At 40.5% G+C, this 23642-nt stretch overlaps 1 non-coding gene across 1 annotated transcript; it reads right to left on the minus strand.

Moving 5' to 3' along the window:
• Positions 1 to 21641: 21641 nt before the first annotated feature.
• On the minus strand, positions 21642 to 21716 carry Trnal-caa (transfer RNA leucine (anticodon CAA)). Its single transcript has one exon. It is a non-coding gene; the product is annotated as a tRNA-Leu (tRNA).
• Between the last annotated feature and the right edge of the window lie 1926 nt (positions 21717 to 23642).

Here is a 23642-nt window from a genome sequence, read left to right on the forward strand (position 1 = left end):
CAGCCAGCAGTGTGGAGGCACTAAATTGACAGCATGCAGTCATTACTGGAAGTGGAAACCTGCAGCTACTAATGCCACAGTACGTCTATGGCGGCTGGCAGCTTCATTTCAAACTACAAGTAGTCCTCTTCTCATGGTCATCAGCCAACATAGTTTGCATTTCTCTGCATGTCACACACCTATATACTGCTGTGTGCAATGAACATATGAGGTAGAGGTCTGATTTGGGTTATATACAGCACATCCCAAAAAGTACTTCACAACTTCTGTGCCATAGAAATCAACTTCTAATTAACTTACAGGGGAAAGAAAGTAAAGTTTGTCTGATGAACCAATTCAAATAGATTTTTTCTGGTTCTAAGTGTGCTTCCCTCATCAATATTCTAGCCCATCCAGATTCATTCTAACATGTCAACATAAACTGTCTCAATAGCTTCAGTTATTCCAGCCTTCAAATGAATCATATTTTGGCTTGTCACCTGGTTTGATGTCATTCATGTGTGTGCAAATGGTGTATTGTGTTACATCGATTTCTAAAACCCACTTTCTCTTTTGCTTGATTAATTTCCATTTTTTTCAGTTGGTGGCAACTTTAATGAACACCTTGGACACCATGGAGAGGAAGTTGTAGGTCTATAGTTTGTGTTAAAATGTTCTCTCTCCATTTTGGCAAGCATAAACTTGTGCCATCGTTCCAGTTTTGGGAAATGTCTTTATCAGCTGATTTCCTGTGTACAATTTTCCAAATTTCTTTTGCAATATTTTTCCTTCAATGTGAAACTGTGCCTTTCTTTTCTTCATACATAGAACGGCTTCATACACTTTACTTTGTATTGCTTCTAGATGTCGTTATTGTTCATCATTAACTACACATGTTTCTGATTTATCTTGTGAAGCTATGTAAAAAATTAAAGAAATCTTTGCATAAGAGGATCATTTCTCTCTTTACCTAGTTACTGTATCATCTGAAACTGATGAAATGGGTTTTCTACCTAAAACAACGTTTTTTCTTTGTTCTGGATAATCTTATTATTTTCAGATGGTCCTCTAATCAAAATCTCATTATGCTGCAAATCCAATAGTCCAGGGTTCACTTTCCAGTAAGTCCAACGATTTTTGTTAACACATACAGCTTTTTTCACCTCTGAGAAACACCAAGTTGTAATTTGGTTCAGAGACCACATTAAACTTTAGATTCCTTAATAAATGGCTGAATAAGTCCATTCAGAGGTTGGAGGAAGGTAGTTGCATACGACCTCCAATAGAACCATGCCTAGTCAAGTCGTTAAATATTTAAATAAGCCTTTGGTTTGGGAGGACAGCTTTTAATAAAACCTTCATTTGAATTTTCTCCCACCACTCCTACTGCCTGGTAAAAGTCCTGATTTTTTTTGTTCCACTTTTAGTAACCATGCTAGATCCCATTTGAAGTTTTTAATGTCAGCCAAGCTATTTTAGTTTCCTGAAGTTCTGCAGTTAATTTTCACTATATAAATGGCAGTAGAAGCAGATGAGTTTATAAGGTGCATATTATTACATAAAGGGATGTAAATCATAAATAACATTGTATTGCTTCTGATAAAAATGCATTTAAAGATTAGAAAGATTTTGTAAAGTGAGAGTTTATATCTGGTGCTAAGTGAGACATACATTATACATAACAAACTCATAGTGTAAATATAACATTAATTAATTTCAAATGAAAGTTTAAAAAATTGTATCGTTATGACTTTAGTTAGTGCGTTGGAAGTGTCTCGTGTGCTGTTGTGCTTTAAAAACGATGAACTTCAGACAGTGAGCAAAGTCTATTACTTTCTTTACTGTCACTAAAACTAAAATGCATTTTTGAGAATAACTCTGTTCTTTGTCAGCACTCATTACATTTTCAATTGCTCGCATCTCGTGGTTGTGCGGTAGCGTTCTCGCTTCCCACAACCGGGTTCCCGGGTTCGATTCTTGGTGGGGTCAGGGATTTTCTCTGCCTCGTGATGGCTGGGTGTTGTGTGATGTCCTTAGGATAGTTAGGTTTAAGTAGTTCTAAGTTCTAGGGGACTGATGACCATAGATGTTAAGTCCCATAGTGTTCAGAGCCATTTGAATCATTTTCAATTTTGAAGGAAGTAGGCATTCGTGTATGAATATAAGGATGATGTGAGGTAAAGGCCAATGTTCTGCTTCATTGTCCAGGGACTTGAGATTCATCTACAAGTTACGATGCACTAGGTGAATGAATTAAGAGATACAGTAGATCTACTGTATTAGTCCTTACAGAACTATACTGCTCTCACAAATTTATTAGTGTAATCTGTTGATTTGTGTTCCAAGATTAAGTATTTTTCTATTGGAAATTCGTGTTGCACATTTTATTGTACCATTGCTTCAAAGAGGTGCACTGGAATGAAATTTATAGGGAAAAAATGCCATTATCAAATTTAACATCTCTCATGGTAATTTTATCATTTGAAAATAGCTTTCCCAGTAAACTAATTTTAAATGTCATTAAAAAGCCATGTGAAAACTATGGGTCACTAATGAGATTAGAGCAGGCCTTCTCAAACCAAGTTTTGTGTCACCATTTTTGGAGGGGTTCATATAATGATCTGAAGAAAAAGCTTCATATTTTTGTTTCCTTCAGTTTTGACACTTGTGTCAACATGATTTCTTGTTCAATAAAAGATGATGTGTTACTCATTCAGTATTATACAGCCATTGATTATAGTTTTCATATTTTATTACAAACCATCTGTTATGGTAAATGTTCAGATTTGTTCATTTTGTAAAAACCAACCTGCAACATGCAAAACATCAACATTGCGCTCTTGCAGATATTGTTAATGTAGTGGATATTGTGATAAGCTTCGAGAAGTTTGCGAAAAATGAGAGTTGATTTAATAACATCTGTCAAGAATCTTAATGAGAAACATTTTACTGGCCTCAGTCAGTGTGTGCAAGTAGTTCAACATACTCCATCTTGAAGTCAGTTAAATAAAGAATTACATATAAGTTGTTTGATGAGTAAGACATATGTTATATATTTCTAAAATTCAGATCGAGATAGTGAGAAAAGCATGTCAGATTTTCAATGCTTTTATACATTTACACGCAGATCGGGGGAAAAGTTAAAGCAGAAGTATGAAACACCGTAAAAAAAGAAACAAGTAAATAATAGTACCAGCAAAGGTAATATAGGCTTATAGTGATCTGTACATGGGACATAACTCTTGCAGAATGTACCGTACAGAATGTTGAAGAAGTCCTGGGGCGTTTCATTGTAAGTTCACATGCAAGCAAAAGCAGCTATGTGACACATGACATTATAACTTTGTTATTAAAATAATTCTACATTAGTACAAATCTGAAATAGCAATCATTTTATGAAAAAGTTATACTGCATTGATCAGGGCACCCACTGTGCAATACTTTCAGAGCAGCTTGCAATCTCTGAGAATGTGGAGATCATTGAACAAAACTTATTTCTCACAGTTCAGAGGCACTACTCACAGGCTAGCGTATATTTACCTCATCAGTCCAAAAAATTTCAAGACTGGGCTTAATAAAAAAGTAGAGAAAAGTGAAGATGGTAGTTTTAATGCTTCAGGTGTTCTACATAGTCTCCACCTACTGGAATACAACACACAGGATATTCATATAACATTGTGATTGACAGAGAAGTTCTACTTTTGGATGTTGTGCAACTCCTGAGTCACATGACTTGTATGTTGGTTATGTCGTTTAAGCATTGAGCCATCATGTTAATTTTTGCACTTTGTCATTTAGTGGTTCATTTATTTCAATAACACCAAGTCTTGTCGTGTCTTTGTCTAGCTTTGCACACACTTTTCTCTTCTTCAAAACATTCTGGAGAATGTCTTCAACACTTGTTGCTCCATAGCAATTTGTGACACAATAATACTGACATACCTGCACATTCACTGCTTAAAACTGCTCACAACTGACTGGTAGAATGCACACTTGTTGTTTAGTTAGCTCAAGCTTCCACTGCAATTACAGCACTGATGCCATTTATACTCTGGGAATAAAATAAGTCTTGGAATTTTTTGGATGGATGGTGTTCATAATTGACTGATTAATGAAAGTAGCAATAGTTGACATATAAAAGTAAAATGTGCAAATTATTGTCCTCTGTAAATCTATTCTTCATCTACTATTGCAGTTATTGCTCATATAAAAGTCAAATTTTCAGCATATGTCAGTAATTAACAACTGTATTAGGACATATGTGGAGAAGAGCAACAGTTGTCAGTATTTGCAATGAACTGCCATAATACTTCTTACATTTCAGGGCTGGAATTGTAGGTGTTACACACATAGATGTATATATTACCTGGATGTTGGTGTAGCTGTAGCGAAAATAACTTTGGCATGTGCAGTGCAACCATCTCGTGCAGCAGTGGGTGGGAGAATAAAATGGCTGGCCCATCCGTTCATCTCTTGGCTTAAATTGAGGATTTTATGCCCATAACGGTGTGCTGTTCAGCACAGTACCACTGTTTCCATCAGTGTGTGATTGCTGCCCAACATTCCACAGTTAAGAACAAAGAGTGCTACTTCATGAATGTATCTTAAATTAATTTAAGTGTAGAATTTGACAACCTCTGAAAAACATCAATATTGTAAACATTCTGCTTACTGTTTTTTGTAAGCTATAAAAACATCATAGCAGTAGATTTTCTAATGATACCTTACACTTATGTTACAAGTCATAGGATAGTGATGTACGCATACACAGATGATGGTAGTGTTGCATGAGCAAGGTATAAAAGGGAAGTTCATTGGTGGAACTGTCATTTGTACTCAAATGATTAATGTGAAAAGGTTTACAAAATTATTACGGCACAGTGAGAATTAACATACTTTGAAAGTGAAATTGTAGCATGGGACATTCCATTTCGGAAATTGTTTGGGAATTCAATATCCTTAGTTCCACTGTGCGAAGAGTATGCCGAGAATATCAAATTGCAGATGTTACCTCTTACCGCGGGCCAACACAGTGGCCAACGACTTTCAGTTAATGATAGAGATCAGCACCATTTGCATAGAGTTGTCAGTGCGAGCAACAAGTAACACTGCATGAAATAACCACAGAAATCTATGTTGGATGTGCTGAAAACATATCTGTTAGGACAGTGCAGCGAAAGTTGGTGCTAATGTGTTATGGCAGCATACGAACAACACGAGTGCCTTTGCTAACAACATGACATAGCCTGCACTGCCTCTCCTGGGCTCTTCACCAAATTGATTGGACCCTAGACAACTGGAAAATGATGGCCTAATCATATAAGTCCTGATTTTAGTTGGTAAGAGCTGATGGCAGGATTCAAGTGTAGCACAGATCTCACAAAGCCTTGGATCCTAGGTATCAACAAGACACTTTGCAATTTGGTGGTGGCTCCATAATGGTGTGGGCTGTGGTTATATAGGATGTACTGTATGCTCTGGTCCAAATGAACCAGTCATTGAGTGGAAGTGATTATGTTCTGTTACTTGGAGACCATTTGCAGTCATTTATGAGCTTCATGTTTCCAAACAATGATGGAATTTTTATGGATGACATTGCGCCATGTCACCAGTCCACAATTAATTTGAAGAACATTCTGGACAATGAATGATTTGGCCACCAATATTGCCTGACATGAACCCCATTGAACATTTATGGGATATAATTGAGGGATCAGTTCATGCACAATATTCTTCACGGACAACACGTTCACAATTACAGACGGCTATGGCTCAATATTTCTACAGTGGACTGCCAATGACTTAGAGTCCAGGCCTCATCGAGTTATTGCACTACACTGGGCAAAAGGAGACCCGACTCAATATTAGGAGGTATCCCATGACTTTCATCCCGTCAGTGTATAACTGCAATTACAAGCTGTACATGATGTCTCAAGTTAAAGTGAACAACCTGTAAACATATTTTACAATATATAGCAATTCATGTAACTATGGCAGTTTAGAATCAAAGTTTGTAAAATTCAGTGAGCTGCACCACATAATGAATGCAGTGTACAACATAAAATACCCATGTATTTTAGGTTACACTGGCTGTTCACCAATTTGGATCTTAATTTGTATAAGTTGCCATGTGTAGTAGCACCTAATGATGTGAATAAAGCTATTTTGAAGACTCACTGTCTTGCTCTAGCAATTCTTTCTTGTATGCTTGAAAACTTGATGTGCACATGGCCAAAGGACATGTCTTCTTGTCAGTATCAATGAAAATTTCCAACATCCAGAAAGAAAAGCACAAGAGTAAAATGTGGGTATTAGAAGCAGCTAATTAATTGCTGAAGCAGTCATTTTTTAAATAAAAAAATGTTTCATATAGGCAATCTGCACCATCATACTGATTTTGTCCAAAACTGGAATAGGTGCTCTTCAGAACAGTAGTAAAAATGCTGTTTGTATAGTTAAACATGTTTTGCTATAAAAGCACTGTTGCTGTGGAACAGAAAAACCTACCTCTAATATCCAAGAGAAAGCAAAAAAATCCAAATTTTCTGTCTGATTACAAGCCTTGAGAACTGAGGTTTCCTTCCCAATATTTTGCAGTTTTGCTAAATGAAATACAAACTGTAGAGGTACTGTAGCTATGGTAAAACAGACGAGAATATTCAGCAGAGAATAAATTTGAGGCTCTGTTAGCGTGAGTGGACATCCTCCCAGTTTATATGCTAAATAAATTACAAAATGTTGTTCTCTCCTTTCTTTTGTGAAGTAATAAAACGTAATTTTAAAATAGTATCAGTATGGAAAAAAGTGTGTCCATGTTAACACCACACAACATAAATATTGTAAACAATAGAGTTATGCTATTTGACACGTGTGCAGACTAACTTATCTATCCACTATGCCATTTTCAAGATCGAAACAAGTGTGTACAACTTCCTTTGACAGATGGAATTTAGTTAGAAATTCTGTATTGATGTTCTCTTTGAAATAATAGCCTCTATGTCTCACTTCTGATAATTCTTTTTCATTCTGAACAATATCTTAACTGCCCAATTTTAAAGTTATTCTCTGGATAATCTCTGTCACCACACTTGAAATCATGGGGTAGATTATCCATGGTGTGTCTTCCAGATAGACATTATTTTGCACCTACAAGAAGTTTATTCCGAGAATAGAGGTTAACTGGCTGTCTCCCCAACTTTGTACAACCAGACATATGGATACACCCATCATGCTTCAACAACCATGCTAGTGGACTAGCTTTTACATTATATAAGTCTTATTCCATGCATCTCATGGTGAGTGGTATCTTGGATATGGAAAGAAGTAAGGATTTACTTTTAAAGGCCAAACAATAAGAGAAGTGAAGCAATTTAATTACAGTACTAATTATAATTATACATAATGCAAAACATTAAATTTAAATATCTTCTGTGGCAATTATCGCCAAGGGAGTAGAAAGAGATGCCTAGTAGAAAATTCTTTAATTCAGTCTTATACTTCGCTGCATTACCTATGTGACATTAAATGTGTTCTGGTAGGTTGTTGAACACATCTACCCATGTGTCTGACTCTTTTATCTACTAAAGTTAACCTCTTGAGCAATTTGTAGAGGTTGATTTTGGTCCTAGTGCTATATTCATGCTTTCCGCTATTCTTTTTTTTATGAAAAGAGAAGTGTTGGTAGTGACAAAGGACATTAATGAATATATGTATTGTTAAGTAGTTGTCAAAATAAGTTTCTTTGGAGGGGTCTCTGTAATGTGTTCTTGAATGAACACCACATGTAATTCATATAACATGCTTCTGTATTCAGAAATACTATTCCTATAAATTGAATTTCCCCTGAGTCCATAATCCATTCCTGAATGGAAATACGAAGACTAAACTAATTTCTTCATTTTCAACTCTCCTTGAGCAGTAACCTTATTTGCTGCAAAAATAGCTGACCAAGGCACCTCATTAATCCTAGGCAATGAATTTTCCAATTGAGTGTACAGTTTACCAATAGTCCCAAAAATTTAACACTATCTACCTCTTGTATTTTATTTTTTGAGAAACACTTTTTGTAGCTTGTGATGTTCTGTGAGAAGCACTGAATAGTATGTATTCCTTTTCATCAAAAGATCAGTGATACTTCATTTGCCTTGAACCAGCTATCTATTGATGTTTTCAAATACTAGCTGACTGTTTAGTAATGGGACTAATCCTATTTTTATTTTGATATTGATATCATCTACAAAAAAATGTAAATTTTGCATCTTTTGAGTCTCAAAGTGGAAGATCATTTGTAACTGATGTACAAAACTTAAGGGCAAAAGTAACTTTCATGTGATGTGTCACTGCCATGTAATACAACTCAATAAAACATGGAGCATACTTAGAAAGAACTGCTGCAATTTAGTACAGAAGGTAACTGAAATAAGTATGCAGTGATATCAACAGATAAAACACTTTTATTCAAAGACAATTATTACTCTGCAGTCATTGCGATTCCTGATGGTCCCCTGGATATTGCGAACTGTGGGACAAGGTCCTTAATAGGGCGGTGTGATCACCACCAATGGAAATGTATTCTCTGAAACATGCTCCCGTGCTGGCCACATCACTAGTCAGGAGTTTTCATGGTAGGGCATTCCATTCCTCCACCAGCACAATTGATAACTCCTAGATGTTCATTGGTGCAATATGCCTGCCCAGTGCATCCCGCATGTGCTTGATGAGATTTCCAAGAACTTGTTCCACCTGTGCTGTTGATACAGTCATGCATTGTTATGCATAAAAATGAAGTCAGAGCCAAACACATGCCTGAAAAGAAACACATGAGGAAGGAGTACAGTATCAGAATAATTTTGACCATTTTATATATGTCACAGTAAACCTAGACAGCTGTTTGATAGGTTTGACTTCTGGTGGAAGACCTGCAGATACTACAACATACAAAACATGTTAGTTCACGTCAGTAAAACACTTTAATAATGAATACTTAATTTCCAAAGCATCGAATTAGAACCATATAGAAACAATGACAGTTGTTCATTACTTTGAATAGTACTGAATGCCAGTCCAGTATCAACAGTGCATTTAACTATGAATTTGGTAGACAGTTCTAATTAATGACTCTAGCTTGCAGCCAGTTCTGAACTATGATGCTGCTGCTATGATAGTGGGCTGTCAGAATGGGGCAAGCAGCACTGCACTCTGATGTAACTCTAGTGACGGCTGATAGCAGATCCCTGTCTGCACTCTTGTATCTGCCATGAAAGTGACCTGGTACACTGGTCACAGGGTACATGCCTTTATCGAGGGACACACAGGCTGTGGTGGGGATGATAGCAAGCAGAACTCCACGGATGTCATGACGGGTGTCCGGAGATAGTGCCTCCGTGGACATCGACTTAGGCTGGTGGGAATGGCGGAAGTGCAAAGTCAATCTAAAACAGCATCGCCCTGTACAGCAGCAACCAGAACAGATGAGAGGTGGAGATGATTGCTGTGGTGGACCCCTAGGGGTTTTCTTCGTCTGTAGGTAAAAATCATGCAGCGGACTTACTGACATGGGGTCCCCCAGCTGATTCTGTTGATGCTGGTGCAGTATAGAGAAACTAGAATGACGTAAGACAAATGAGCCAATACTCGTGCGATGACAGCGGAGTACCAATGCTATTTCTTGCCAAAAACTTTGAGGAAAACTTCATCATGCATTTGAAGCTTTGTTTGACAAGGCAAAACAAAATGTTTCCATGATGGCTGCAGTAGATGCAACAGGGTATGGTGACAACAACCATGTAATAATAGTGCCAGTGAGTTCCCTTTGCTTGGAGGAGCAGTATGAGGAAAGAAAAGCTTTTAAGGATTGCTCCCGTGTGAGGGAGGAACAGTGTTTCTCCATGTGACTTCAGAACATTTGAATCAACTATTCAGCTTCACTGTTAATTAGGGTGAAAAGGAGCAGTAGTGACATGATGTATGCCAGCACAAAACTGTTGAGACCAAAAAGTAGAGGACAAAGCTGCTAAAATACTTGCGGTAGTGGTGGATGTCATGGGAACTACAAATGGAAATTTTCTGTACACTTCAGCCTCCAACAATCAACGCGTGTCCCAGAATGAACCCATGAAATCAATATGCAAGCACTGTCACAGTCCAAACACACTTTGCTACTAAAAAAGCTTAGTGACAGGGTTTGACTAGTGATTCACACAAGCACTGCAATGAGAGATCATTTCCTGAATTCCTATATCCATCCCTGCCAAGTATCGCGATGTCGGGCAAGTTGCTTTGTGCAAACCATGCACCAGTAACCTCCTCTATGTAACAGAGGCATTCCCCCCTTTCTTTGCTGCAGGCGTGTACTAAGTCTATCTCCCCACCCCGCTCTGCTTCTGTTGGATGGTCTTTCACGTGCAGTCCCTGCTCAGCCGTGGTATGCAATTTAGGACCTAGGTTTTCTGTTTCACTTCCAGCACTCTCTACTCTGTACACCTTTTCATTAATAAATACACGGTCCCCTTGTTGGGTTTGACCTGCCTCCACTTTTCCAAAATTTTCATTAGTGCAGACAGTGCAGGGAAGGTCACATATTGTGGTGTCTGTCTGACATTTGTGCCCCTGCACCCTTCCTTTCCAATAATGTAGTGCGCCCAAAACCCAGCACTGTGGCCATCCTATGCACAGGGGGGTGGGGGAGGGTCGTCAAGTGCCTGCAGGTAGTAGCCCCCTGACCACACAGGGATCACACTGTTGATACCTGAGCTGAAACCCCTACATGTATGCCAAGAAGTATATGGCCATTGGACTGGGGCATGGGGCTCTGAGGAATGTATTACTGGCCAGATAGCTGTTGCTGGGGATTGGTGGTGCCAGTGGGGAGAGCCCCCATTTGGGGGATTGCATATGAAGTGGATGAAGCTTTCTCCTGCTGGTGGTCATATGGTCCCAGCAGTGTCTTCAGAAGGAAAGAATTCATTCAGTACAGAAAAACACAACCCAAAACTGGCTACACTGTGGGAGGAACATAGGCCTAAGCAAGAAGCAGGGAAATACTCCCCCCAATTCCTTGTTTTGTACAAGGACAGACGACTATACTTTGTTGGCCAGAATGCCTCTGTTCTTTGTAGAGACTATAGAGGACAAAGTTGGGGAAGTTATAACCATCTCCAAAATGAATAGTGGGCCAGTTTTGATTAAAACAGCATCCCCTGCCCATTCACAAGTGTTGCTTTCTTGTGACAAGCTGGGTAACATTCCAGTGACTGTCACTCCCTATAATAGTCTAAACATGGTTCAAGACATCATTTTCTACTGTGAACTCCTCTTGCAGTGTGCCAACTTGGAGCAATGGGGTGTACACATTCTCCGTCATGCCCATAGAGAGCCAAAAGGATGATATAATTGCTCTTGGGATCTTCATGAGGCTACACTATCTTTCAGAGACAAAAAATACTGGAACATAGACTCTGGACAGACTGACATGCCAAGAAAAAGTATGAGCATCTATGTCCTGCATGCATAACAATGCCATACACTACAGCTATGATGACATCACCCTCACTGCCAAAAGCACTCTCCCCCATTATGCATCCTACAGCGATCTCTCTGGGCCGTCTGAACACACCTGCCCACCTGATAGTCAGGGCTCTCCTCCTGTTAGTACTCCCACACTCACTTTGGGAGCAACGCCTACCCACCCACTGGGGAAACCAATTCCCATCACCCAGCAGGAGGCGCATCACCCTCATCCAGTTTCTCATGCTAGGAAGAGGTCCTTCAAGATACTCCTCTTCAAGGTTTCTGCCAATCTACAGCTGGATACCAACCAGCAGCTGAATGGGCCACAGGCTGCTGGTCATATGGCTTCACATTCTTGTTCAGTCCCTGAAACTAATTCAAGGAAGTCATTCAAACACACCGAGGAGAAGAAAGACAAAAAGAAGTCTTCCAAGATAATGAAATTCAGGTGGTCCTCACCCCACCAGAACCCATATGCTCTGCTTTTGTGGCTGCAGCAATGATCCTGGTGGCCCTTGAGGCTCCATTGCATCACACAACATTTCTCAGACCCTGTGTGTGTGTTGATAACATCACGTCTCAGCTAGTGGCAGCAGGTGGCCCTGGGATGTAACCTGTTTCTTTGGTCCTTTCACACCCTCGCAGTATAGTGACAGCATGATTCTATGGTGAAATTACATTTTTTTACCTTTTTCCCACAATATGAATGAGCTACGATGTCTTGTAGGCTCTTCCCCTACTTTCTGCACTGCCCTTTCAGGAACCTTGGTTTCTAGCGTTGCTAACCCATGCCCTTCATGGCTACTGGCGGTATTTTAAGGGCTGCGAGTCGGGTAGAGATTGCACATATGTTCTGGGCTCTATACATAGCAGACTTGTGCCTCTGGATACAACTTTGGAGGCTGTGGCTGTAATGTTTATCACTCTCCATATGCGGGAGTGTCTCAGAACGTATTCTCTACATTGGTTTCTCAACTCCTCCCACCCTTCCTAGTCTTGACCTACTTCAGTGCCCATAACCCATTGTCCCATGAAACCATGATACTTGCTGCAGTAAAGACATCAAAAATGTATTGGCAGATCTCAATCTCTTTCTCACTTCAGTGTAGTACGTGGAACTTACTCAGCCATTGACCTTTCTGTTTGCAACCATGGTCATCTCCCATCCATCCACTGGAAGTCCCACGATGACCTGTCTGGTAGCAACCACTTACCAATCTTCCTGTCTCTCCCTCAACATCACTCCCCTGAGCGCATGCCTAGATGGGCTCTCCACAATGCTGACAGGGATGTTTCACATCCACTGTCGTTCTGAGCTCCCTGCTTCATTGAGCCATTTATGCAGCTGTCCAGAGTGCAACAGCAGCCATTCTATCAGCAGCCAACTTGGTAATTCCCTATTTTTTTGGATCCCCCTGTCAGAAGATAGTACCTCAGTGGACCTTGCAAAACGCCAAGGCCATTAGAGATCACAGGGAGACTCTCCAATGCCATAAGCTGCATACATTATTTGAGTACCTCATTGCCTATGAAGGACTCTGTGCCTGGGTCTGTCACTTAACTTTCAGCCATTGGACCTCATGTGCCTGCTTCACGGGTCTGGGGAAAGGTCAGACGTCTCTATGGATACCAGTCCTATGCAGGTGTACTTGGTATTTCTTGAATGGTGCTGTTTTGACTGGTCCAGATGCTGTAGCCAAACATTTTGCTACAATGCTCAAACCTCTGGCTCTGAGAATTATCAACGTGCTTTTCACGTCCTTAAACATTGGATAGAGTGATTGCTCCTACCTTTCACTACACACCATCTGGAGCCCTATAATGCTCCATTCAGTGAGTGGGGATTCTTGAGTGCCCTAGCCCTTTGCGCTGATACAGCCCCAGGGCCAACCCGCATCCACACTCAAACGCTCTAAACACTTACCAGTGGACTGTCAGCATCATCTCCTTACCATCTTCAGCTGTATTTTGAGCGGGGCTTCCATCTCAAATTAGTCTCACCAGTATTATCTGTAAGTAGCTCAAATGCATGGTGAGCAGGTGGCTGTTTTGGCTCCTTGAGTCTCAGCGCCTTCTGGCTCCATCCCAGAGCGGTTTGCACCAAATGTCAAAACCTTGTTGCTGTCTTCTTCAGCCTACAAAAAGCTTATGACATCACGTGGCAACACCAAACCCTCGCTACCTTACATGAGAGGGCTCTCTACTCGACAGGAAGCCCTAGTCACCCGACGGTGCCGAAAGGGATGAATACTTTAGTGATTAGAAATGCCACTATCATCATATATGTAATAATTTCATCCGCCCTGGTTGCCAGATCATTGTGTTTTTTCTGAGTGTTTTCTTAAGTAGACCCAGAGCTGGTTCCAAGCTTGTGGAGATTACAGCTGCATTCCCAGATGATGAGATTGTTCCTTGTGCGAATTTCATTGGTCTCTCTGATGAAAGTATCCCCGTATTTCAAAGTCTGTGCTAAATTTGTGGTACATTCATATTCCGTTCATGATTGTTGGACAAACAGTGCCCTGTGATAACCAACTTGTTGGGTACATTATTCAAGTGTGCCACTGGTGTTCTCAGCATGATCTTCAAAGTTGCACACTATTTGTCCAATATATGTATTGCACACTGACATGGAATCTGATGCACACCAGGCTTCCAGTTACTGAAGTCATCTTTAATGCTCCCCAATAACGCCCATGTTTTGTTGGGTGGAAAAGACAGTTTTTACTCGGTGCTTTTTAGTATGCATCCCATTTTTCTTGCTATTGTGCCAGTATATAGTATAAAGGTAGTGGCTACCACTTCCTCCATGACTTCGCCCTCACCTTAGGTCGTACTGTAGTGGTGGGTTGCAGATTGTGTATCACCTGTCATTCCGAGTGACCATTTTTTTGGAGCACAGTTCTGAGTTGTTCCGTGTGCAGTTTCTTCTGACACACACCATGACCCAGGTGCCACTAGCTTTTCTCATGACCATGAGGACTAGGTCTCATCTCTTTGGTCTTAATAATAAATTTGATATTGGGGTGTATATAGTTCAGATGTGCGAGGAAGTCAGGAGTTTGTCTCTTCCATGGAGCCAGATGATGAATTTGTGATCCCCATAGCAGAAAAAGAAAGTTGCATTCCATACACATCATGTGAGGACTTCTTTCTCCAAGTGCTCTGTATGCAGATTAGTGATTGCAGGCGACAGTGGGCTGCCCATTGCAGCTCCCTCTGTTTGTTCATAGTATTCTCCATTATATAGAAAATACTTGAAGGTCAGGACATGCCGGGAAAGGTCAGTGGTCTTCCTGTCAAATTTCTGATCGATGGGTTCTAGTGAGTCTCATAGAGGCACCACAAAATCCACAGAACTGCCGATGTGATCCCTTAGTGTTTCTGACAGATGTTGCCAGCAAATATGTGGGAGGATGTTGCTGACAATGGGTGTAAAGGCAGCCTATCATTGTGGACCTTAGTCTTGGCAGTACAGATTCTTGTGGTAACAGTTTCTTGATGACCCCCACCCCCATTGGTAAATCTGAGTCCTTGAGTAGTGTCCTAGTCTTGTTCTCCACTGTCTTGGAGAGGTCAGTGTCAATCTTCGTGTAGGAGTCATCATCTAGCAGGGTCTGCATCTTCTCAGTGTAATCTCTGTTAGAGAGAACAACAGTAGCATTGACTTTGTCAGCAGGTAAGACAACAATCTCACAGCACTCCCTCAGGTCTCTCATGATCACCCTCTCTCTGTCGGTGATGTTTGACTTCATAGGTTTGGTTCTCATCAGAGCACAACAAGTCTTATGATATACTTCTTCGGCTGCTTCATATGTTAGTCATGCTGCAACCTGTTCAACTGCACTGACAATGTCCATGACTGATGTGAGCTTATGGGTAAGAGTAAGATTAAGCCCCACTTCAGAACTGGAACTGCTTCACCACTCAGTGCATATGGCCATATTAATGACAGTTTTGCATGTGGCCTCTAGTGATTGATTGTCAATGAGATAGAAAAATTTTGATGTTTGATGTCCAGTAACCATCCCACATGTGGTATCGCCTACCTTTTAAGCTAACACCACCAACCCAGTCCCAGGTCCAGTTGTTAGAAAGACTGGTCATTTGTAAATGTAGTTTAAACTGTCACTGGGAGTTGTACTCAAGTTCCCGGTAGGTGAAGTGTACTGTCTCACATAACAAGTCAAGGCTGCCCTGCTTCTTGATTCTCCTGGCTGATACTGAATCAGTATGATGTGTGGCGTTAGCGAAGTTCAGTACAACAAGCTCGGCATGGAATCTCTTAAAGAATGCAAGAGCACTCAACAAACATAATCTTTGGTGATGCAGCTCCTCAAATTTCTTCATGCTGTGATACATCTCCTCCCTGTAAAGGTGTATGATGCGCTTTTTCAGTTTCTCCCAACATATTTGCTGATTGAACAGTTCACAGGTGCACTGCCAGTTCGTAGTGTCCAACTGGCACAATATTTTAGTGTTCACACATGTTGCCATTGTCAGGTGTACTGACAAATTGAGCTCCTGGGGGTGCTTAGCCAACTTACCTCTCTTTTCTTCATCAGTCATTCCACATACGGTCTGTGCCTGAGGGTGTGCATTAGTGCAGAAGAGGCCATGGTGTCAGCATCTGCTAAACAGGTGTATTTACTCCATCCGCTCTTGCCTTCAGATCATTGTGTTTGCTGAGTGTCTTCTTAAGTAGACCCAGAGCTGGTTCCCAAGCCTTACTGATATTGTAGCTGTGTCCCAGTTCATGAGAATGTCCCTGGTATGAATTTTGATGCCCTCTCTAATGATGCTCTCCCATTGTTTTGAAGTCTGTTTTGTGCTCCTGGTTCATTCATATCCCATCGCATCATTCTCAAATAGTGCTCTGCAACTGCCGACTTGTTGAAGTACATTAATCAAGTATGCCACTGTTCTCAGCACTAATCTTCGATGGTGCGCACTGTTTGACCAATATAATTGCCACGTTGGCATGGAATATGATATACCGCAGCTCTTTGCAAACCAAAGTATCTTTCACACTCCCTAGTAATGCCTGTGTTCTATTGGGTGGGCAAAAGACAGTATTTACTAGGTGCATTTGTGGTATGCATCCAATTTTTCGTGATAGTTCGATGGTATACAGTGCAAGGATAGTGGCTACGTTTTACATGTGACTTCTTCCATCTCCCCAGGTTCTAAAGTAGTGGTGGGGTGGAGAGTGGGTATAATCTGCCACTCGGATTAACCATTTTTTTCCGAACACAGTTCTGAGCTGTTCCAGTTCCTGGGACAGAGACTCTGCATTTGATTTGGTTATTCTCTGTGTGTTAGTGTTTTTATTGCTCCATTCATCTTATAGGGTGGTGGCAGCTGTCGGCATCGAAATACCAGTCAGCATGCATTTTCTTCCAATACACACCATGGCCCAGGATGCCATCAGCTCTTCTCTTGACAATGTTGTCCAGGAATGGTAGTCTCTTATCTGCTTTGGTTTCCATAGTAAATTTGATGATGGGTTGTATAGAATCAAGATGTGCATGAAAGTCCAGGAAGTTGTCCCTTCCAATGGCGCCAGGTGGTGTGTCACCCACATAACTTATAAAGCAAGTGGGTTTCCATTTGGATGATGTCAGGGGTTCTTCGTCCAACTGCTCCATATATAAAATCACAACCACAGGCGAGAGTGGGCTGCCTGTTGTGACTCTCTCCATTTGATCATAGCAGTGTCACATGCTGGTACTGCACAAACGAAAATTACATGATGTCAAAGATCAAAATTTTTACATCTCATTGACAAACTATCACTGAATGTTATGTGCAAGGCTGTCATGTTGACTAACATGCAGCTGAGTGACAATGCGGTTTCATTTCTGGATGGGGGACTTGACTTTGCTCATGCTGCACTTCAGTTGCAGACATCGTCAGCACTGGAAAATCCTCGCAGATTAAAACTGTGCACCAGACCGAGACTTGAACTTGGGACATTCGTCTTTCACTGGCCTGTGCTCTACCAACTGAGCTATCCAAGCACAACTCATGACCTGTCCTCATAGTCCAAACCTGGTCTCCTACCTTCCTTACTGGACTGGGACTGGTGGAAGTAAGGCTGTGCTTGGACAGCTCAGTTGGTAGAGTGCTGGCTCGCAAAAAGCACAGGTCCCAAGTTTGAGTCTCAGTGCAGCAAACAATTTTAATCTGCCAGAAAGTTTCATATCAGCACACACCCTCCTGCAGAGTGAAAATCTCAATCTGGATCAACAGCACTGCTGAACAGGTTCCAGTTTGACTACCATCTAAAGAAGTCCATTGTGAAACTGGTTATGCTCTGATGAGAAATAAGTATACAAAGCCAAACACTACAGCAGAGATGGCAGTCATGTGGGACTTAAGAAAGTACCCTGAGATTGTTGTGTTGCCTGCTGACAAAGGCAATGCTACTGCTGTTCTCTCCCACAAAGACTACACTGTAAAGATGCGAAGCCTGCTAGATAATGACTCCTGCAGCAAATATGCCAAAAGTATTAATACCCTTTCACAGACTGAAATTACCCTCCCAACCTTGCCCAGAAACAAAGCCCGTATGCCTTGTCCCTCCAAATGCCTACCATCCCCCCAAATACCGCTGTCTGACCACAATGCAGCACCCCTCTCACGACTCACGGTCTCACCTGAATGGAGTTCATGACTCAGTAGCACCTGAGCTACAGAATCATGACTCACAGTATCACCCGAATGGAGTTCCTGACTCAGTACCACCTGAGCAACAGAATCACATTCTGCACCTGGGTTTCATAACATTCTCATGCCCACACAACATGGTTTCAGAAAGGGTAAATCTACAGAATCAGCAATTGTCAGTCTAATAGAATACATTTTACAGTCCTTGGATGAGAAAAAGGTTGTCTCTGCAATGTTTCTGGATCTTTCAAAAGCATTTGACACCATTGACCATGAAATGCTGATACAAAAATTAAGCAACTATGGCATTCGGTGGCAACCAGGTGAATGGATAAAATCATACTTGTGCAACCGCAAGCAGTATGTATCATTAGGAAACTCGTACCAATCAGAAACCAAATCCATCAAATACGGAGTGCCGCAGGGTTCAGTAATGGGGCCATTGTTATTTAATGTATTTGTTAATGATATAGGTGTTGAGGAGCAAGAAAAGAAAATATTGTATGCTGATGACATGACAATACTAAATAGTGACCAAAATATGGAACAGCTTGAGAGAAGAGCATACATATCTGCAAATGTCACAGCTCAATGGCTGTTGGAAAATGAACTGGTTATAAATCTAAAAAAAGACTATGTATGCAGTGTTTAAAAACAAGGAAAAGGCTGTAGACATGGATTGATGGAACAAGGCTGGAAGAAGTAGAATCTGCTAGATTCTTAGGTATTCTTGTGGATAATGAACTGAAATGGAAAAAACATATTAATAATGTCTGTAAGAAACTGAGCTCTGCCATATTCTTAATGATGCAGCTATCACAATATTTAGACAAGAACCTTCTGTGTACAGTGTATCATGGACTTTTCGAACCATACTTACAGTATGGAGTGACTGTGTGGGCAAAGTCAAACAAACAAGAGACAAAACGAGTGTTCACATTTAAAAAAAAAAAAAAAAGAAAGAAAGCAATTAGGACCATTTTAAGAAGAAAGACCTCTGAAACATGCAGAAACTGTTTCAAGAATTTAAATATCTTAACTTTTTCATCGTTGTATTTATACAAAACAATAATGTACATCACAAAAGATAGTGAGGGCTGGATTACAAATGCTAGTGTACACACCCACAATACAAGAAAGAAGAATGAAGTACGGAGCATACCCCACCGACTGGCAATGCTAGAAAAAGGACCCCAGTACTTTGGTATCAGACTACTAAGAAGTCTGCCCAAAACCCTGAAAGATAGTGTACTTCATAATGACTTTCCAAAGAAACTTAAGGACTATCTCATTGAAAAAGAGTTTTACAGTGTTGCAGAATACTTATGCCATTAAATTTGTATATATTGTTACTCATTATCAGTAATGTAAAAATGTAAGCTAAAGGTGTAGAAAAATAAGTGATAAGAAGTGTTAACACTTTGACATGTCCTATATTACACGTACATTTATTGTACACAATGTAATCTTACAGGATCAAATAAAATTCAATTCAATTCAATTCAACTACCTCTTGTCATACCTGAAAATGAGGAATATTCTCCCAACTATCCTCCCCACCCTTCCCACATTGGTGTTATGCCACCCACCCAATCAAAACAATGTCCTTGTCAATCCCTACACTATCACTGCTCCCAACTGCCTTGTGGCTCATATCTGTGCAGTAGATCTACAAGCAAGACCTGCTTCATACATCCCCCCCCCCCCCCCCCCCCCCACCACCACCGCCTACTCTAGTCCTGTTACAGGCATTTCCTGCCATGTCAAAGGCTGTGTCACCTGTGAAAGCAGCCATTTGATGTACCAACTTAGCAGCAACCACTGTGCTGCATTCTATGTGGGCATGTGAACTACGAAGCTCTCTGTCCATCACATAAGTGGCCACTGTCAAACTGTGGCCAAGAGACAACTAGACCACCCAGTTAAGCATAATGTCCAACACCATGAACATCACTTTCATGACTGGTTCTGAGCCTCAACCATCTCGATTCTTCCCACAAGCACCAGCTTTTCCGAGCTGCATGATTGGGAACTCTTCCTGCAACATGTCCTCTGTCCCGTAACCTCCCTGGCCTCAACTTTCACTAGTCCCTCTCTCCACCTGCCTATTCCCTTTCCTGCTCCCACTCCAGTACTACATATGCTTTCTATCTTACCAACATCCATCCCATGCTTCTTCCATACCTCCACTACCCACCCATTTAGATTGCTGCTCAACTCAGATGCTGTCTGGCCTTAGCACCCAGATGTGGCCATGTGTATGTGATTTATGCTTGTGGGAATGTGTGTGTTTTATCTATGTCCAATGAAAGACCCAGTCCAAATGCTGAATATTTCTTTTTCATTGTGCCTGTCTGTAGCTTAACACCACCTCCAGTAGTGAATAGCATTCTATCCTTTGCAAATTTTTGTTACTGGCAAGTATTAATTAATTAAAAGTATTATTATTATATAGCATTTGGATTCATGAGTAGAAATATTTTGTTAAATTATAGGAGTGGCCAATGATGTATTCTTTTAGTTATTTTGTATAATATTGAATGCCATGGAATTGTTACCCATCTTTTTAAGACCTCAGTGGAAGACAGAAAACGTTGTGAATATGTTAGTAGAACTCACTGGGATCAATGCAGTTTCATACAGAGGCACCACAAGTAGGTAGGAGAGAGCTAATGATGTGAAAGTAACCAAATGTGTTTGTCTAAACGATATGTGTAAAAGCATTCTGGAATGATGTTGGTTAAGTATGCAGGTGTATTTGAATGAAAACCTGAAAGAAGACATTTTCAAATGTTGATAAGTGATGTGCAAAATTTGCATTATATTGCTCATTGTAAACTGTGTTTGTGCATCTTACAGATTTTGACAGCACTATAACTGTTCAGTCGTCCACCCCCACACCCCAATTTCAGTACATGCTGATTGGTTAAAGGTACATTCTTAAGGTGGACAGTTATGAATGTTGTGCTTAACATATTTTATAGTACACTGTGAGTTACAGTGGCTATTTTTCAAATGTTACCACTAATAGCTTTTTAAAAAATCCTTTCCTCTTATTGAAGTTTGGACACTTAGGTGGCCAGTGCAGTGTTTCCAATTTTTCCATTCATTTACCTGTTTATTTTTAAGACAGTATTTGAAATTATAACAATTGTGGAAACTGAAAATCTCCTTATTTTTTTATTTATTTTCACATCTAGTTCCATAGCATCAAATAGAGGAGCAAATCTCCAAGGTCATGGAATGTGCCAGTTCATGAAATTACTACATAAAAGTAATAACAGAGAAAATAAAATGTGTATGTACCCAAAAAAAGACAAGCCATAATTTTATGTAAATTCAGTCAACAATATAACATAGGAATCCACTTAATTTTTCAAGGAACTCCTTGACAGGATGGACAGAAACTCTTCAGTTTCAGAATGAGATTTTACTCTGCAGCGGAGTGTGCGCTGATATGAAACTTCCTGGCAGATTAAAACTGTGTGCCGGACCGAGACTTGAACTCGGGACCTTTGCCTTTTGCGGGCAAATGCTCTACCAACTGAGCTACCCAAGCACAACTCACGACCTGTCCTCACAGCAGTACCTCGTCTCCTACCTTCCAAACTTTTCTTAAGCTTTCCTGCGAACCTTGCAGAACTAGCACTCCTGAAAGAAAGGATAATGCTGAGACATGGCTTAGCCACAGCCTGGGGGATGTTTCCAGAATGAGATTTTCACTCTTCAGTGGAGTGTACGCTGATATGAAACTTCCTGGCAGATTAAAACTGTGTGCCGGACTGAGACTCGAGCTCGAGACCTTTGCTTTTCGCGGGCAAATGCTCTACCAACTGAGCTACCCAAGCACGACTCACGACCTGTGGAGATGAGGTACTGGCAGAAGTAAAGCTGTGAGGACGGGTCGTGAGTTGTGCTTGGGTAGCTCAGTTGGTAGAGCATTTGCCTGTGAAAGGCAAAGGTCCCTAGTTCGAGTCTCGGTCCGGCACACAGTTTTAATCTGCCAGGAAGTTTCTTCAGTTTCAATTTGAAACCATGTGGATTACTGCTAAGATTTTTGAATTCTCATGGTAGCTTATTGACAATAAGCCTTTCTGTACAAGAGTCAAGGAAGTGCAGTTCAAATGCAATTGGGTTTCTGCCTAGTATCAAATGAGTGAAAGCTGCTAATTCTTGAGAATAAACTGATATTGTTAACAAGAAATGAAAGTAAAGAGAGGACACTGTCAGAATATCCATACTAATGGACAAGGGTCAACAAGAGGTTCGTGAACTTACACCACTTATTTGCCTTATATGCCTGTTTCTGAGCCAAAAATATCCCTTAAGACTAGGAATAGTTACCCCAAAATGTAATACCATACAGCATAGGTGAATGAAAATAAGCTGTCATGCTGAACTATTACTTACTTCAGATACTGTTCAAATAGTAAAAATGGCAGCAGTAAGTCTTCTAACAGGATTCTGAATGTGTGTGTACCACTACAGTTTATCTATCTGAACACCTAGAAATTTGAACTGTTCTGTTTCACTAATCATATGCCCATTCTGCAAAATTAAAACCTCAGGTTTTGTTATTAGAAAGTGTGAAAACTGGGTCTTACTGTGATTTAGCATTAGTTTATTTTCTACAACCATGAACTTACGTCTTCAACCGCACTATTTGAAACAGTGCCAATGCTGCCCACAACATCCTTTACCACCAAGCTACTGTCGTCAGCTGACAGACATATTTTAGAATCACCTGTAATACCACTGGGCATATAATTTATATAAATAAGGAACAGAAGTGGCCCGAGCACTGATCCTGGGGGAACCACACATTTAAACCTACCCCACTTAGACCCCACATCACAGCCAGTCTCAACACTGTGGAGAATGATCTTTTGCTGACTGTTATTAAAGTAAGAGGTGAACCAATAGTGAGCTACTCCCCGTATTCCAAATGGTCCACCTTCTGAAGCAATCTTTTGTGGTCAACGCAATCAAACACCTTAGTTAAATAAAAAAAGATGCCTAGCTTTTGAAACCTTCTGTTTAATCCATCCAATACCTCACAGAGAAAAGAGAATATAGCATTTTCAATTGTTAAACCAGTTCTAAAACTGAACTGTACATTTGATAGCAAATTATGTGAAATAAAAGATCTATCATCTTTGCATATACAACCTTTTCAATAACTTTAGCAAATACTGATGGCATCATAATAGGTCTAAAATTGTTTACAGTATTCCTTTCTCCCTTTTTATAAAGGGACTTTACTACTGAGTACTTTAATCATTCAAGAAACTGACCATTCTTAAAGGAGCAATTACAACTCAGGGCTAACAGGTGCAGCACAGTACTTTAATATTCTGCAGGTACTCCATCATATACATGAGAGTCCTTAGTCTTCAATGATTTGATTATTGACTCAATCTCCCCCTTGTCAGTATCACATGGGAGTAGTTCAGACATCAGTCTCGGAAAGGCATTTTCCAAGAGAA

The sequence above is a fragment of the Schistocerca gregaria genome, chromosome 7 (assembly GCF_023897955.1).
Source record: "Schistocerca gregaria isolate iqSchGreg1 chromosome 7, iqSchGreg1.2, whole genome shotgun sequence".
NCBI lineage: Eukaryota > Metazoa > Arthropoda > Insecta > Orthoptera > Acrididae > Schistocerca > Schistocerca gregaria.